General features: G+C 33.0%; 1 long non-coding RNA gene across 1 annotated transcript in view; it reads left to right on the forward strand.

Moving 5' to 3' along the window:
• The first annotated feature begins 446 nt into the window (after positions 1-446).
• LOC306661812 overlaps positions 447-17,878 on the forward strand; it is a 100,281-nt gene continuing 82,849 nt past the window's right edge. Inside the window, exon 1 of the long non-coding RNA XR_013763966.1 lies at positions 447-570. This is a non-coding gene — a long non-coding RNA (uncharacterized lncRNA). The remainder of the gene's footprint in view (positions 571-17,878) is intronic.

Genomic DNA, 17,878 nt, shown 5'->3' on the forward strand with positions numbered 1-17,878 from the left:
TTGTCCTTCACAGGTAATTTTCTATGATGTATCATGGGAAGAGAAATTGTGACTTCTCTCAGCTTCATTCAATATGACACTTCATAAATCAACTCTGATAAGCCTTTTCCGAAAAAAATCATATTGAGATACATTTATAATTTTTCCCTTTTTCTCCATTAAAATGAATAATAGTTCTATAGTTTTTTTCCCTATTCCCATTCATTTTTCCATCAAATTATTAAGGAAGTAAAAAATAGAATGAGGTTGCCTTGTGTCTAAATTTACTGAATTTTGACTCTTATGTTAACACCCTGTTTTTTGTGGTTGAGGGCTTTATGTTGAATTTCCTGATTTTATGCAAATCTTGAGGTAGATGTGGTACAAACTAGAGGTGAGGATCATCAGAGTATAGGCTAGGTGACTTCTGTATCATAAGTTTAAGCTAAGGTTTTAATAAGTTTAATAACACACACCCAGCAAGTTCTGTGCTGATGACCTCGTTTTGTCAGCTCTTTCCCTCTATCCTCTTGAATGAAAGGATTTTTAAAGATTCATTTTGTTCCAGAACTTAAAGGATAACTGCTGGCAGTAAGTCTCTCATTATAGAACTCTCTTGGTCTGTTGAAATAGTTGTTCATTGTTCAGCTATTTTACTGCAAATGTGAATGGAAGATATTTGAATTTAAGTATAAGTGGCACATAGTCTTTTCCTGTACTTTACTTCTGGAAGAAGAGCCTATATCAAATAAGAGGAGAAAATTAATATCCTGCCAGAGGTACTGGTGAATCATGTTTAGCAGTAGCATACATTATATCTTACCCCTTTTGGTTCTTTGGTACCTAGAGTTTTATTTTTACCTCATTTTAAGGAGCTGGTTTGGATTAAAGTCACATACAAACTGAAATGTCTCCAACATCTACATCAGGAAGTAACTCTAGCTCAAGATAAAGGTCACTGGTGGGACAAGAGGTTTCTATTGCTTATTCTGGCTTCTCTTTTCCTGTCCTGGAGATCATTTGGAAGAACTACCAATGACTTATCCTTAAGTCTTAAATTTTGAAATAAAAGCTATTGCATGTTGATTAACACTTCCCTTGATGAAGCATACAAGTGTCGTGTAAAACGAAGTGACTCTGCTTATGATGGATTGGAATGGACATTCCCCTGGAGCGCCTTTCAGCCAAGCCCACAATGCTTTGGCTCCAGTTGCTCATGGAAACTTCTAATTGGCTATTTCATAACACTTGCCAACGGCTCTCAAGAAGAGTTCCTGAAGCAGCACTTAGATGGGTTTATGCATTTTCAATGCTGAAATTGGCTAAAACTCTGGGGTATCATGGAGTTTACTCATTGAGTTATTTGGAAACATAGACTGTTTAATGGTCAATTGTGTTTGAAAAGCTACTAGCATTACATGAAAATCTAAGTAATTCATATTTAAAAAAATCATCATTTCACTGTGCCTTTGACAGGCATTAGAATGCAATATTAATACAAAGTATATTTTTCAGTTTTAGAATGCATAACTGTCTTAAATGAATTACAAAATATATATGTTGACATTTATACTGAATTGAAGATTAATCAGTGAAAAGCGTTAAAGTAGAGCAGTTTATGTAGGTATCAAAACCCTAAATGATAATTATCTTCATATCTTGTATAGTAATATGTTCAATTAGCCACATTTTGAAGGAGAAAAATAGACAAATGGGTTTTCATTGCCAAAAGATATTAGAAATGCTAATTTTCAGTTGATACTGATTTTTAAAGGTTAGTTCCACTGCCTATATCTTCCCAAAATCTCAAGGAAATAAATTTTAAAGTTTTTCTGTATTTTCTTGGCCTCATAACTAGCAATGCTATTCAATAAACATTCATAAAAATTAAAAATACCAATTATGAGAGATCAATCTGACTAAATTCTTCCAGGATTAAACTGAATCAGATATATTTTTTTGGAGTAACACCAAGTAATTCTGTACAACATTTTCTAAAACTTAAATACTTGAATACATACAAAGACAAAAGCATATGTCGAAAGACTAAAAATCTACATGCCATTATGTTGAGAATGGTGGAAGGTACTGATCTTTTCTTCTTTACATGTATTGTTTAAAATTTCTATGATATAAATTCTAAGGATAAAAACTGTTCTGCATTTTTCATCATATTTATATACAGAATATGATTATATAAATTGCTGAAAGAAAAGTTGTAGATATTTGAGTTCTCAAAGTACTCAGAGCATGTTTGTGAATGAAGAACAAAGAAAATCATAGCAAATGAGAAAGTACATTTCCAATGTTTTTATCTATATCCATTCATGGAATAAATCAATTTTTAAATAGGAAACATAGGAATGTAGACTAATGGTTGAAAGGCAATCTAGAAAAACTCACAAATGTTTAAGCTATTGTTTTTAATTTCAAGTTGCTTTGAAAGCTAATTTACTGTTTTTTCCCTTAGAATTTATATCATAGAAATTTTAAGCAGTACATGTAAAGAAGAAAAGATCCGTAACTTCCACCATTCTCAATATAATGGCATGTAGATTTTCAGTCTTTCAACATATGCTTTTGTCTTTGGATGTTCTTTGCTATAGCTTAAAGGTTACTTCTCAGCCTTTCACCCTTTAATTGGATCTGGTCTGTTATATAGTTACCTGATTATGCATCACATGTAATTTTAAGTTTTTGTATTTTGAAACTTTTTGCCTTTTCAACTACAAATGAAACTCCTTAAGAGTTTGGACTGTATAGTTTCTGTTCATTTTATTCCCAGTATCTTCCAACATAGTTCACATAGATATGTTTGATTATGTCTTCCATATGAATTATCAAATGATTTAAGTTATTAAATCATTATTAATACCCCCCACAAAAAAAAAAACCCAAAACCAAACCTTTTCAGGTTGATGTTTAACTGACATTGAATGACAATTCCAGAATCATGGGGAGAGGAAGAATGGACATTTCAAACTACTGAGTATTTTCATTCATAAATATGATCATGAGTGCAGAGACTTATGAATGGGATTAGTGCCCTTGTAAAAGAGGTTTAAGTTGCTTATATGCCCCTTACACCTTCCATGGAAGGTGCCATACATGAAGAACAGAGCACCTACCAATACTGGATCTGCAGGAAACTTGAACTTGAATTTCCCAGCCTCTAGAACTACTAAAAAAAAAAAAAAAAATTTTTTTTTTGGTGTTTTTAAAGTATCGGAAGGTATTTTCTTATAGCAATTCATGGACTAACATATTACTTTTATGGGGATTGTTTTGCAAACAATTCATTCTGTAAATTAGCATTAAACTATTCACTTCAATGTCATTTTTAAAATCTTTGTTGTGGTTTAGATATGAGATGTCCCTGAAGCTCATGTGTGAGACAGTGCAAGAATTTTCAGAGGTAAAACAATCAGGTTATGAGAACCTTAACCTAATCGTGGATTAATCCATGGATACAGATTAACTGGGCAGTTATAAATGAATTTGGCATTTCTGATAAGATTTTGTTTTAAATTTTTAAAGTTAATGAAAGTTAAGCACACTAATGACACAGTTGCAATTAACAGTTCGAATTGTTAATTTCTGCACTTAACCTTAACTGATAAAGTTGATGCTAGAACCTTCACAATCTAAATTACTCATTTTCTTCACCATTACTATTTCTGAAGTTGTAAGTGGACATCCTTGTCCATAAATCTTTAATACCTGCAAAAATTATCTCTATTTTTAATTTTTAAAGGAAATTTCATAAAATTTCAATATCAATTTGTATCATTAATCCATGTTTTATTGCATTTTTGACACAAATTTTTAGTTAGAATGACTACTAACTTCTGATTGTATTGCTACCACCAATGCTAATATTTCCTTTATAAGTTATAATTATAGCCAGCAATATGGTCATGCTCAGTTTTAATATTCATTGTTGACTACAGTGGGTCAAGATGGATATTACAGCCAAATAGCATATTTTATTTTGATAAATGACATGCAAGATTTTAGAAAAAAAGATTTCATAACTATCACTTGGAAATTAGACTTAAAATCCTAAAATCTCACCTTACTAAAAGACAAAAAACCATCAAAAATTTCTAGAAGTAAAATCACCAAATGTGGGTAGGTATTTACCTACATGCTTACAAAAATCCAGACTAATGTATTTCCATATTTAAATTGTAATTCTCTCGTTTTTTTTTTTTTTTTTTTTTTTTTTTTCTCTTTTTGTCAGTGCTGGGGATTGAACCCAGGGCCTTGTGCTTGGGAGGCAAGCACTCTACCAACTGAGCTATAAACCAGCTCAACTTGCAACTTTTTGTTTTTCAATTTTTATTGAAATAAAAAAAAATTATTTTGCTTTAAATACTTCTGAAATATAACAAGTGTTACCTATAGAAATAAACTAAGGTTTTTAAACATATATGAAAAGATTAACAAACTTTGGGTGTATGAAGATGAAAGACTATGCTTAATTCCCTTCTAAAAACAATTTGCTTATTTGCTCCCTCGTTGCATTTATTTCCTAAATCAGGCCCAAGAAATACCCTGCATTGCCTACCTGTCCATCTATAGTAATGATCTTATACATAAAGTATCTTTCTAAATGCCTATCTGTTCATTCTTTTCTTAGTGTGATTTAATACTTTTGAGGTCTGGGAAATTTGACCTTTCTCTGGCACTTTTCATTTTCAAAGGTTTGGGATAGAGTCTATGAATACATAGACTCCTTTATTATTTCCTGATCAAAGCATCATCTTAGAATTAACTACCATTGCCCAAAAGGAAGTAGAAAACTAAAGAGGACTTTACAAAGCAGCATAATTAAAACTTACGTTCTATATTCTCTATTCTGCCTAGTAATTACTCTTTTGGCAATGTACCTTCTACTGTTTATTTTACCACATGAGGCTCTCTAAGAATTTTTTTTCTTAATTCATTTTCCTTCCTCTTCACAATATGACTTAGATTCTTCAGCTGCTTCCCTCTCTTTATCCCTGTGCCTTTCTGTACTACACAATAATGAATTTGGATAATGTATAAATAACAACATAGAAAAAATACATAAAATGTGAATCTTTTATGTGATGATTTATTTTATAACACTCTCATCCAGTCTCCTATTTTACCTGCATGACTTATTCCCATACATGAGTCACATTATTTTTACTGAACTCTACTGCTTTAGAATAGATCAATCATATACTTTATTACAAAGACTATTTCCATTTAGGATGCACCTGTACAAATGTGAGCAAATCTTCCTGCATTCCACAGTTCATTAGTGTTTTGATTCATTTAGGTGCTAAAATTTTAATTCACATGAAGTATTTCTAAGTAATCAGTTCCAAAATGTTAATTTCGATTTGTTTTTTTCTGCCCAATTTAACTGAAATAGATGGGACGAAATAGTAAATCCTACTGAATCCATCAGCAATGGAAAGGACAGTGGGGTCTTGGTTTCATTTCTGCTGTCACATTGATGGATTAGCTTATGTTATACATGGGTTATGTGCCAAATGATGTCTTTTGATTCTAATTCAAGGCAAACAGCAGGAATCTTGAGTGCTGAAAATCTAAAGAAGTTATTTTTGGCCCTTTTGATGGAAGTAAAACGAGATTCATAACTAAAGAAGATCAAAGTGTCAAAAGCAACTTCATGTACACATTACCCATCTGATGAGACACAACATGAGGAGTTAATACTAGTAAAGATGCAGTGGAGTTTGACAAAGTTTCTCTCTGCCCAATTAGCTAAAAGCCTCTTTTCTCTACGTCTCAGGTACTTCGATGTCTATAGAGTCAGGTCTGCAAGCAGCTCACGATCTTTCCTGTGGGGAAGACCATTCCTGAACACCCAAAGAAGTGCATGGAAATGTCTGAGGAGGCAGACAGGAGGGCTGACACAGGACTTAACAACTTAAGGAAGTCAATATCAGTAGAAGATGTAGTAAGATAGGGGCCAGTGCTCAAGGCCAGAGTGATAGATCTGCAGGGGCAGGCAAGGCCAATGGTGAGCATACAAGACCATTTGCTATTCTTTGATAACAAGGCCATATCTAAACCACCCCAGCAACCTAGATTACACTCAAGGAGATGAGAATTAAAAATATGATGTGGGAAGCATCCTGAATTGACAGAATCGACACCCTGGAGTGTCAAATCAGAGTTGATTGAATTACTCTGAATATGTAAGAGCAGAGTATTTCATTACCAAGCACTGATAAAATATTAATGGGCTAAGTTTAAGTATAAAGAAATAAAAGTGCATTTTTGCACACTTTGGTATGTGACATTGTAAACTATGTTGTACTTCACAGTGTGCTATTCTATACAGAAGACAGAAGTATGCAACCTGTACTTTTTTAATTCCATTGTAAATGGTGGAAATTATTCCCATTATTAATTATATAACAGGCTGTAAGTTTATAATGAAAAATGATTTTTGTACTCTGATTTTTTAAAAGAAAGTATAGCATGTATAACACAAACCCTTTTCTGTTAATGTATTCAATCTATTGTCTTTTAGCTAGATTTGCATGAAAGCAAAATGAGCTAGGTCTCAAAAATATGTTAACTCTACCTTTTTTTAGTATTTTCTTTCACAGTGTATTTCTTACTTTCATTAGTGATATTAACATGAAGGTCAGATTTACTGAGAGGTAACATCCAGCCTTTGAAGCCTCACCCAAATGTGTATGTAAGAGCTTTGTCCACTAATGAGCGTTCTTTTATGTTACTGGTTTTGTAAAGCCCTGTGCTATGAATGGACCGTCAATCAACTCACAGCTGCACTGAGGCCTTCAGATGGCTGTATCCATGGCAACGTGCCAAAAATGGCGACACAAATTAATCCATTTGTGTGGAATTCTCAGTGAGAGTCCACTTTCATCTTTCAGAGACTACTGTTAGGAAGTCTGATGATAATGTAAAATACTGAGCAACAGCAAAATAGTGATGAGACTAGCCACAGGATCTTCTCCCTGTAAACAGTAGGGCTTCTTTTCCTTTTTATCTGTTAAAGATGACAGGAAATAGGTGGGGATTTTATAATGCCACTGTAATGCTCTCTTAATAAAATAATTTCATTAATTTCATGCTCGCACATAGGTTTCTTTTCACCCTCTCTTACCAATACCATCTGATCAGTCTTGAAAATGAGTGCAAGGGTTTACATGGTATTACAAATCTGAAAAGTAATCTTTTATCTTGATGCTTTATTGTTAATAGTATTCATATAACATATAACATGAGAGACACCACCAACATCACAGTTGGGGTTAGTTAGCTTACTCTGTTACATGAACAGATGAAGCTAAGTCCTTATCTCTTGGGAAAGTTAAAACAATCCCTGAATGTGTTCTTGTTAGAATCTTACCTTAGTCCTACATCTAGACAAGTCTGCTCTTCAATTACTACCATAAAACAACAAATTTTGTCTTGGATTTAGATGAATTTATTTAATGCCAAATTGCAAATTGGATTGTTAAAATATCTTGATGAATTATTACAGCAAGGTAAATTTTCCCAAACTAAACATGTAGGGCAGATCCTGCCTTATAATTTATATTTATCATTCAAAAATATTCAAATGAAAGGGAATGGGATGTATTTTATGTCTTCTTCTTACTCCTGTCTTGAGGATTTCAATTGTCTTTTTACATACAGAAATTTTTCTATCATGTAGTTCTTAGTTTCTCAAGGCATGAAAACCTTTGTGATTCTAACAAAAGCTCTAGACACCTGTCAAAAACACAGATACATAGGCTGCCCAAATACACATATATTTTTGGTTGGTTATGAATCACAGGTTAAAAAGATGTTGGTCAAATTGATATTTAAAAATTCCTTTTAAATTCAAAGGAGACTTCTGGTTTCAGTCTTGACATTTGAAGAGGGCCATCACTTCCAAACTTGCAATGAAAACAAGGTGAATAAAATGAAAATTAATGTCCTTTTTCAGACCTCTTAGTGAACCGAGTTTGCAGGGCAAACTGCCACTCTGAAATCCAGACAGACAGGTGTATCTAGAGTCAGAGGAGAGATCTACTTACCTGGAATGGAGTGGTTAGGGATACTAAAATGGTACTAATGACTTGCCAGAGGCTGAGAAGAGGCTGGCTTGAGAGTGAGAATCTTCTGGGGCCACAGTCTTAGGAAAGTCCCAAACTTTCAAAGGTTTACGTCTAGAAACTTCATCAGATTCTCATGTTAAAGATCCAAATAATGTTTTTTTCGTTGTTTTGGCAAAAGAGGGGAGTAGTAATTATTGTGCATACCCTTGGAGTGTTTTGTATAACAAAGACCCGTTTTGTATTCCGTAAGACTCATCTCCCAGTTGGGGAAGGATGCCCCTACCCCATGAACTTCTTGTTACATCTAATGTGGGAAAAAGAGGTGTGCAACTGGGAAAACACTTGTGAAGGTCACAACTCAAAGGTACACAGGCAGATTAAAACACTGAGACTTGGTCATAAGATTCTGGGACTCTTACCTCCCACACCTGACCACTACCACAACATAATGTAATAACAGTGAAAAATAGCAGTGAACTACAGCTAAAAGAATTGAAAGACACAGGTTATCTCTGAGGAAGAGTTGTTACAGCAGCAGAAGACCAAGAAGAGAGACAATAGCTGTACCTCTGGCTCCTACGACTCCAGCAATCATTAAAAACAACTTCTAACCAGATTACAACAAATCCTCCCAATAAAGGACTGCTGACCTTTGTTACTATCACCCATTATATCCAAGTATTAGAACAGTAAAGGAAAGAAATATAGATACACTCTGAAGAAGCCAAGAAACCAGGCTCAGAAAGAACCCAAGTGTTAGAATTATTAGGCAAGAAATTTTATATAATTATAGTTAATAAGTGAAGAACTTTAATGGAAAAAATATGTAATAGTCAAGAGCTGCTAGATAATGTAAGAAGAGATGAAAACTAAGAAAGAAGTGAAGGAAATACTAGAAATAAAAATATCACTAACAGAATTAGAGAATATCTTCAGTAGGTTAATTGGTAGATTAGACACAGCAGAGGAAAGAATTAGCAGAATCAATAGATAACAGATCAACAGAAACACTCAAAACTGAAATAAACTGAAACAATAATTAAAAGAAAATGCAAGAGAACTCTGAGACAACTAAAAAATCTTGTACTAGAGGTATAACTAGAATACTGGAAGAGGAAAAAAAAATAGCGGCAGAAATATTTGAAATAATGATGGCTAAAAATTTTCCAAAATTAATGAAAGATATCAAACAAGGATCCAGGAAACTACACAAAGCAGGATAAAAAAACAAAAAGAAATGAACTACACCTAGTCATATCATATCCAAAAAATATAAAATAGAAGAGAAGAGAGAGAGAGAGAGAAAGAGAGAGAGAACAAACATCACCTTATCTCTTTAGGAATAAATATAATGTTCACAGGAGAATTCTTGTCAGAAACCATGCAAGGAAGAGGAGAGTGGAGAGAAAAGTGTTGAAAGAATAAATTCACTAACCAAGAATTCAGTTTCTAGTGAAACTGTCCTTCAGAAATAAAGGAGAAGAAAGACTTCTTAGAAAAAACTCAGGAAACTTCACCAGCAGACTCACCCTGAAAGAAATGTTTAAAGAATCTCTTCAGAAAAAGGATATGTCAGAAGCCCAGACCTACATGAAAAACGGAAGAGCGTTACAGAAGTAAAAATGAAGATAGAGTAAAATATTTTATTGCTCTTAATCCTTAATTGATCTAAAAGGAAATGTGAATGTAAAGCAATAATGGAAATATAAATGGTAATGTAAAGTAATATATTGCATGGTTGTGAATTATGCACAAACCAAATAAATGACAGGAATGTAATAAGGCAGAGGGTGAAAGAATTGGAAATATTTTGTTATGTGACCAGCACATACAATTGAAGCAGTACAGTGTTATTTATGTGAAGGGTGATACAAATTGTTTCAAAAATATATTGGAAACAGCACAGTAACGACTGAAATTATTTAATAAAAGAAGTATAATTGATAAGGCTAGAGATAATATAAAATGAAATATTATTGAATGCTCCATTAAAACCTCAGAAAGCAGAAAAAAAGGGGAAAAGGAACAAAGAAAATGCAAGGAATAAGAAATAGTTAAAAACATGGAAAATATTAAAACAACATTTTAATTATCACTTTCAATGTGAATGATCCAAATATACCTATTAAAAGACAGAGGTTAGCAGAGGTAATCCAAAGCAAAACAAAACAAAAACAAGACCCAAGTATTTTTTGTCTACCAAAAACCCACTTAATATACAATGACTGAGGTTAAAAGGTGAGATAAAAGAATATATACCATGCTAACATCAATGTAAAGAAAAATATAATAGTTACATTAAGTTCAGACAAAATGGACTTCAGAAGAGGAAATATTATCAAGGGATAAAGAGGAGCATCATACAATGATAGAGAGGTTTCCCTAAAGACCATCAATACTTAAAGTGTATTCACATAACAATAGAGTGTCAAAACATAAGAAAAACAACTGATAGAAATAAAAGAAAAATCTGTGGCTGTCTTTGAAGACTTCAATACTCTTTTTTCAGTAATTAATTCATCAAGGGAGAAAATTAGTGAGGATAGAGCTGCCCTCAGCTGCTATGTGACTAGCATTTCCTTAACATCAAAAAAACAGATAAAGAAATAGGATAAAGGAAAATTAAAGACATATATTTTTTGAACGCAGATGCAAACTCCTCAACAAAATATTAGTAAATCAAATCTATTGATGCATAATAATAATTATATACTACAACCAAGTGGTATTTATTGCAGATATGTCAGACTGGTTCAAAATTTGAGATCAATCATATAATCTACCATACCAACAGATTAAAGAAGAAGTGTATGATTACATCTCTCAAAGTAGAAAAAAACATTTAAAAAATTCCAACATCCATTCATTTAAAATCTCTCTGGAACCTAGAAATAGAGAACTTTATCAAAATCTATAAAACATCTACAACTACTTATGTTGAAAATTAGGTACTCTCCATAAGATTAGAAATGAGGTAACACTGTTTTTCTCACTAGTTCTGTTTAATATCATATTGGTATTCCAGCTAATCCAATAAGATAAGGAAAGGAAATTTGTGTAGATTTGAAAGGAAGGAATGAAGCTGTTTTTCTTCACATATGATATAATTTTCTTTGTAGGAAATCCTAAAGAATTGAGAAAACATAAAAAAAAACATAAAAATCAACTGTTTTCCTATATACCAATAGTGAACAATTGGCATTTAAAATTAAAATTGGTATTCAAAAATTTAAAAATTTTAGTTGTTATTTAAAAAAAAAAACAATTTAAAATAGCACCCACCAACCTGAAGGACTTGGAAATAAATCTGACAAAGTCTATGTGGCGTCTACATTGGAAAACAAAAACACTGATAAAAGAAATCAAAGAATACCTAAATAAATAGAAATCCATCTTCATACATTTAGGGTCAAATTGTTAGCGTTCAGGTCTTCTGAAATTAAAGAAGATATTCAATGCAATCCCAGCAAATGATTTTATAGGTATTGACAAACTGATTGTAAATTTTATATAACAAGTCACAGGCTTAGAATACCTGACACAATTCTGAAGATAAAACAAAGTTGGAAGACTAACATTACAAAATTCCAAGACCTAATATAAAGTAAAAGTAATCAAGAAAGTATAGTAGTGAAATAATAGACAACTGAACAATAGAACAGAAACAATGATCTCTGACAAATAGGCAAAGGCAATTCAACGGAGAATAAATTTTCAACAAATTGTGCTGAAAAAATTGGATGTTGAACAAAAAATGAACCTAGTTGTAAGTCCTACAAATTTTCTGAAAATATATTATAGCTCTTAATGTAAAACACAAGACTATAAAATTCCGTTAATAAACCATAGGAGAAATTTTATATGACCTTGACTCTGGTGACAAAGTTTAGACATAGCACCAAACACATGATACAAGAAAGAAAAAAATTGTTGTGTTGAGCTTCATCAAAATTAAAAACAAAGTAAAAAACTATTTCTCTGTGAAAGAAACTGTTAAAAGGATAAAAAGACAAGCCAGAGGTTGGGAAAAAATATTTGAAAAACACATATTTGATGAAAGACTTTCCTCCAAAATATACAAAGAACTCTTAAAACCGAACAAAAAGAAAATAAACAACCCAATTAAATAATGGGCAAAGCATCTGAAAAGACACCCCATCAAAAACTATAGATGGAAAATAAGTATCTGAAAAGATGCTAAACATCATTGCTCATTAGAGAATTGCAAATGGAAACGAGATACCACACACCATTAGTAGGACTGAAATTTAAAACAAACAAACAATAAAACAATAAAACTGCTGGTAAGATTGTAGGGTAGAAATGTAAAGTGGTGCAAAGTTTTTGGAAGCTAGTTTGGCAGTTTCTGATGAAGGTAAACATAGTCTTACTATATATCCAAAGATCATGTTCCTAGGTATTTATCCAACTGATGTGAAATGTATCATCTTACAAAAAACCTGCATGCTGGTGTTCATAACAACTTAATTCATAATTGCTTAAATCTGGGAACCAGCATATCCCTTAAAAAGTGAACAGGCAAATTTTGGCACACTCATGTAAAAGAATATTAATCATTAATAAAAATAATTGAACTATTTACCTATGAAAAGACATAGGTAAGTCTAAAATGCATATTGATAAGTGGAAGAAACCATTTTTTAAAAATATTACAGATTATATGACTAATTATTTGACATTATGCAAAGGGCAAAACCACAGAGATGTTAAAACATATCAGAAGTTGCTAGAGGTTCATGGGGAGGGGATTAGGGTTGAGTGGTTGAAGCACAGGGTTGCTCTTTCCTTTTAAGATGGTATAAGTCTGATATTTTAATTGTGGGTTCATGACACTAGGTATTTTTCAGAACTCAAAGAACTTTGCAGTACATAGAGTGAACCTTAGTGTACACAAATTTTTAAAAAAAATCTTGAAGTGGGGGAAATTTCAGAATGAAATGCAGAGTATGATAAAACAATCTGACAGTATTACAGATGTGTGAAACACCCTTACTGAAGTGATGGGGGTTGAAGTGCTGACCTATGCAACTTTGGAAATGAGTAGGGTCTATAAAATGAAAGGCAAAGTAACTTCATATAAGCACTTTATTCTACTTGATAAAGTTGTTTCCCATGGGATAGGATCATAATTCTGACACAAGTAGACTGGGATTGAACAATTATGTAAAATGATAGAGAATGATAGAAAACAGATTTCCACTTTTGGAGCAGAAAGTTGTAGATAAGCAAGGAAGCAGCCTAAATGATCCACCTGTGAATGGGTTAGTATTTGTGATGATTAATCTTGATTGACAACTTGATTGGATTGAGAGATGTCTAGGAAATTAGTAAAGTACACCCTGGGTATGACTGAGAGGGTGTTTCCAGAGATGATCAGCCTGTGACACCAAAAACTGATGGGGGGACACCCTCCCAGAATGTGGGTGGCACCATTTAATATAGGTTGAGGTACCAGGTAGAATAAAAGCAGAAGGAGGAGTCCTGCCCAGTAAGTGCAAGCTCAGTTCTTCTCGAGCAGGTATGTCTGTTGTTGCTGCCATTACCTGTGGACATCAGACTCCAGGTACTTTTGTCTTCATGTGGACTTGTACCAAACAACTCTCCAGAGTGCTTTCAGATCTTCAGCCTTAGACTAGGGCTGCATCAATGATACCTACTGTTTTTAGGCTCCAGCTTATTGGACTGAGCAGCTACTAGCTCCTCTGGTTCTCCAGTGTGCAGATAGCCATTGTGGGACCATCCAATTTCTGATCCTGTCAGTCAATCTAATAAATCTCCTTTTATAAATAAATAAATTATTGTGTTCCTGTAGAGAACCCTGAGTAATACAGCATTGTAGAAATCAGCAGGAACTCATTTTTTGCTTAATATAGATTCAGAAATTTAAATATAGAAATATTATTTAGCTATGTAAGCATACAAATTAGTATACACACATATTTATTTGCTTTTTAAATTGATAGGGTCTAGAAACCATGATAACTGTAGTAGTACAAGAACATCAATAGATCTAATACCTAGATTTCGATTTCTAACACCTAGAACTGGGGCAGGAAGTAGATAGGATGAGCCTGGAGCATCTTGTAGTACTGGAAAGTAAGGACAAAATTAAAACACACAAAAAATAAAAACTCCACAAAGATGTAGGTATATTGGGAGGCCAAAGGGGTAAGACCTCCTAATGGCAAAGAGGAATAACCAAATAAATAAATTAGTATTGAACTATAAACCAATATAAAATAAATATCCATGAATCCATACTGTTACAAAATGATTAGAAAAACGCATAAATGGTAGAGAATAGACAAATCTCTTTTGCAGAGGAATTCTAAATAATTTTTGTAGTCACCCAACCATCTGAAAAGTGGAATATAACTTCACACACTTATGTTCGGGTTGAAAATAGTGACTTCCATTACAGTGTAGAAATGGGGGAAAAAGAGTAACTATATAGAGGGGAGAAAACTGACAAATGCTGCCACAGTCAAGGGATCTTGTTCCACACTGAAAGGGTAAGTCATGTTGATAGGATGTACCATTGACATGAGCCACTGAAAATGGTACCTTGGTTTTAGGGTCTTCCTCCCTAAAACTCATAACCCTGCCTAATCACAAGAAACAAATCCCAGTAGAGGAGCGTTCCACAAAGTACCTTACCAGTACTCCTCAAAACTCTCAAGGTCATCAGAAAGAAGCAAAAGCAGGAAACTGGCACAGCTCAGTTGTCTAAGACATAATAACAACTAAATGTTGTGGTGGTTTCCTGCATGAGCTCATTTAACAGAAAAACGACATTAGGTAAAAAGCTAAGGAAGTGTGAATTTAGTTAATTAAAATTTCAATGGTAAAGTGCTTCTCTCTACAAGCAATTATTTCTTTTTGGAGTTCTCAATAATTCTTTCACATCCTAGAGGGTTCATGAAAATTAGATATGGGAGCTTTGTAGGTTAATGCTTTGCTCTTCATAAATATGAATAAATATGACTGTGTGATGTTTATAATACTTGTTCAAACAAGATCTCATTAGTTGAGCATTTGCCTAATTCCTAAAACTGTACTAGGTCACTTCTGGATTTCTGTTAGTTGCAACTGAAGGAGCAGAGGCTGTTTGCGGAGTGGAGAAATGCTTAAATCAGGAAACTATTTCTTCAAATTCCTTTTATCAGATAGTGATTCTGACTGTGAAATAAAAAAAAAATAAATAAAAGAAAGAAAAAGGAAACTAGAAATATGTACTAAATTGAGGGGGCCAAGGAAGTCAAAGTAAAAGTTTCTGCCCTAAGTTCAAAGTCTTAAAACTGAGTAGCCGCGAAGGAACTGGGTAACGTGGTTTTAGTTTCCATATCTTATCAGAAGACATAACAACTGTGATTTATTAGTGGAATTTGCTTAAATATATTAGAATACAGAAACACCTTAGTACTTCTCATCTTTTAAAATTTATTTTTATTTTTACAGACTGCATTTTGATTCATTGTACACAAGTGGGGTACCTCATTTCGTTTCTATGGTTGTACACAATGTAGATTCATACCATTTGTGTAATCACACATGTACATAGGGTAATGAAGTCTGTCTCATTCCACCATTTTTCATATCCCCCTCCCTCTCATTTCCCTCTACATAATCTAAAGTTCTTCCATTCTTCTCTCACTCTCCCCCACCCCTATTACATATCATCATCCACTTATCAGCGAAAACATTCAGTCTTTGGTGTTTTTGGAATTGGCTTATTTCACTTAGCATGATATTCTCCAATTCAATCCATTTATCTACAAATGCATAATATTATTATTCTTTATGGCTGAAAAATATTCCATTGTGTATATATACCACAGTTTCTTTATCCATTCATCTGTCAAAAGGCATCTAGGTTGGTTCCACAATCTAGCTATTGTAAATTGAGCTGCTATAAACATAGATGTGGCTGTATTACTGTAGTGTGCTGATTTTAAGTCCTTTGGGTATAAACTGAGGAGTGGAATAATTGGGTCAAAAGGCAGGTCCATTCCAAGTTTTCTGAGGATTCTCCATACTGCTTTCCAGAGTGGCTGTACCAATTTGCAACTCTACTAGCAATGTACAAGTGCACCTTTTCCCCCACATCCATGCCAACATCTATTATTATTAATAGACAAACAAAATTACTATTACTTAATAGACAAACAAAATTTAAAACAAAAATTACTTCTCAAGATTTCTAATTGCCTTCTGTTCACTTCCTCTTTTCTCTGTTCCCTCTTGTATTCATACTGTGAAGAACTGTCTACAGATGTTGACAGTCATTATTATTATTCATCAAATTTCATCACTCTTACTTTTAATCCCATCACTCTGCCAAAATCACCTTTGTCAAAGGGCAAAAATAATGGTCATATTTTCCACTCTGAACTTAATCTGCTTTTATTTTACTTGTCTTTATCAACAGTAAAAATTTCCCCACTTCCTTTTGGTAGTACTATATACTATATTGGCTACTCCTTAGCTTGTTTTCCCAGCAACTCCTCTTTAGTCCCATGTTTAACTTTAGTCAAGGTATAATCCACCTGCTTTCTTCCTTTCTTCTCTCCTGGGTGATTTTACTTACTTGATAATTTTATATTATGTCTTACACAATTGATCTCCAAGTCAAGTTCAGGTCCCACTTCTGGGTACTAGATTAGCATATTTGACACCCACTTGGTCTTCCCTTTGGTATTTCACAAACTTCAGACTAAACTTACCTCAAACTGAAAGCTCTTGTGTCATCTCAGTCTTCTCCGTTTCCAGTGAATGGCACTGTCTACCAAAAGTCCCATCTGGAAGTGAGGTAATTTTTACAGTTGAATAATTTTAAAAGTTGCTTATGACATTATCTAATGATAAAATTTTAAGTATGTATAACTAAGATTTTTGAGAATATTTATGATTATTTATTACAAATTATCATGGACATAAAATTTATTATATGAGAACAATCTAAGTCCCAAGTGGGTTTTTAAATTTGAACTATATAATAATTTTTTCACTTAAAAGTAAATGATTTTAGTATATTATTTTTATAAGAATTCGATTAAATATTTGTTCATTTCAATGTTATGGCATCTTTCCTCGATAAACTTTTGGGAGTTTTATTGCTTTTTAGATGACAAAACTAAAACACAAAACTCTTCTTGAAATAGTCCAGATGCATCAGAGCCAGAAGTCAGAACAGAGAAAGGGATTCTAGAACTTTGCTGTTAATAATGACTCATATCCCTGCATGATCTGAATATTCCAGGAACATATCCTCTTGGTTTTTAAATAAATCTTGTGGTTTGTATTACTTGTATACATGTTAACTAGATGATTCTTTCCAAGTAAATTAAATAGAAAATATGAGAAAACTCTGCCATTGTGTATCCCATCTATATGGTATTTACTGTAACTTTTAGGTAGTTAAGATAATCTATAGTGTTATTAATTAACAACACCCCTATTTTGCAAAGCAATTAAGAGTACATTTTTAAAAGTAATTTTACTTTCAATTACCTGATAAACAAGTCAGATACACTCACAACATGATCATCATTGCAGTTAATAATTCTCTATTGTTCATTCAAAATTTGATGAGAGCAGATTAAAAAAATTTTTTTGATTCATTGTACACAAATGGGGTACTACTGTTGTTTCTCTGGTTGTACATGATGTAGAGTCACATCATTTGTGCAATCATACATGTACATAGGGTAGTGATGTTTGTCTCATTCCATTATATTTCCTTCCCCTTGCCCCCTCCCCACTCCTCAATTCCCTGTACACAATCCATCCTTCCT

The sequence above is a fragment of the Sciurus vulgaris genome (assembly GCF_902686455.1).
Source record: "Sciurus vulgaris genome assembly, chromosome: 5".
Classification (NCBI taxonomy): domain Eukaryota; kingdom Metazoa; phylum Chordata; class Mammalia; order Rodentia; family Sciuridae; genus Sciurus; species Sciurus vulgaris.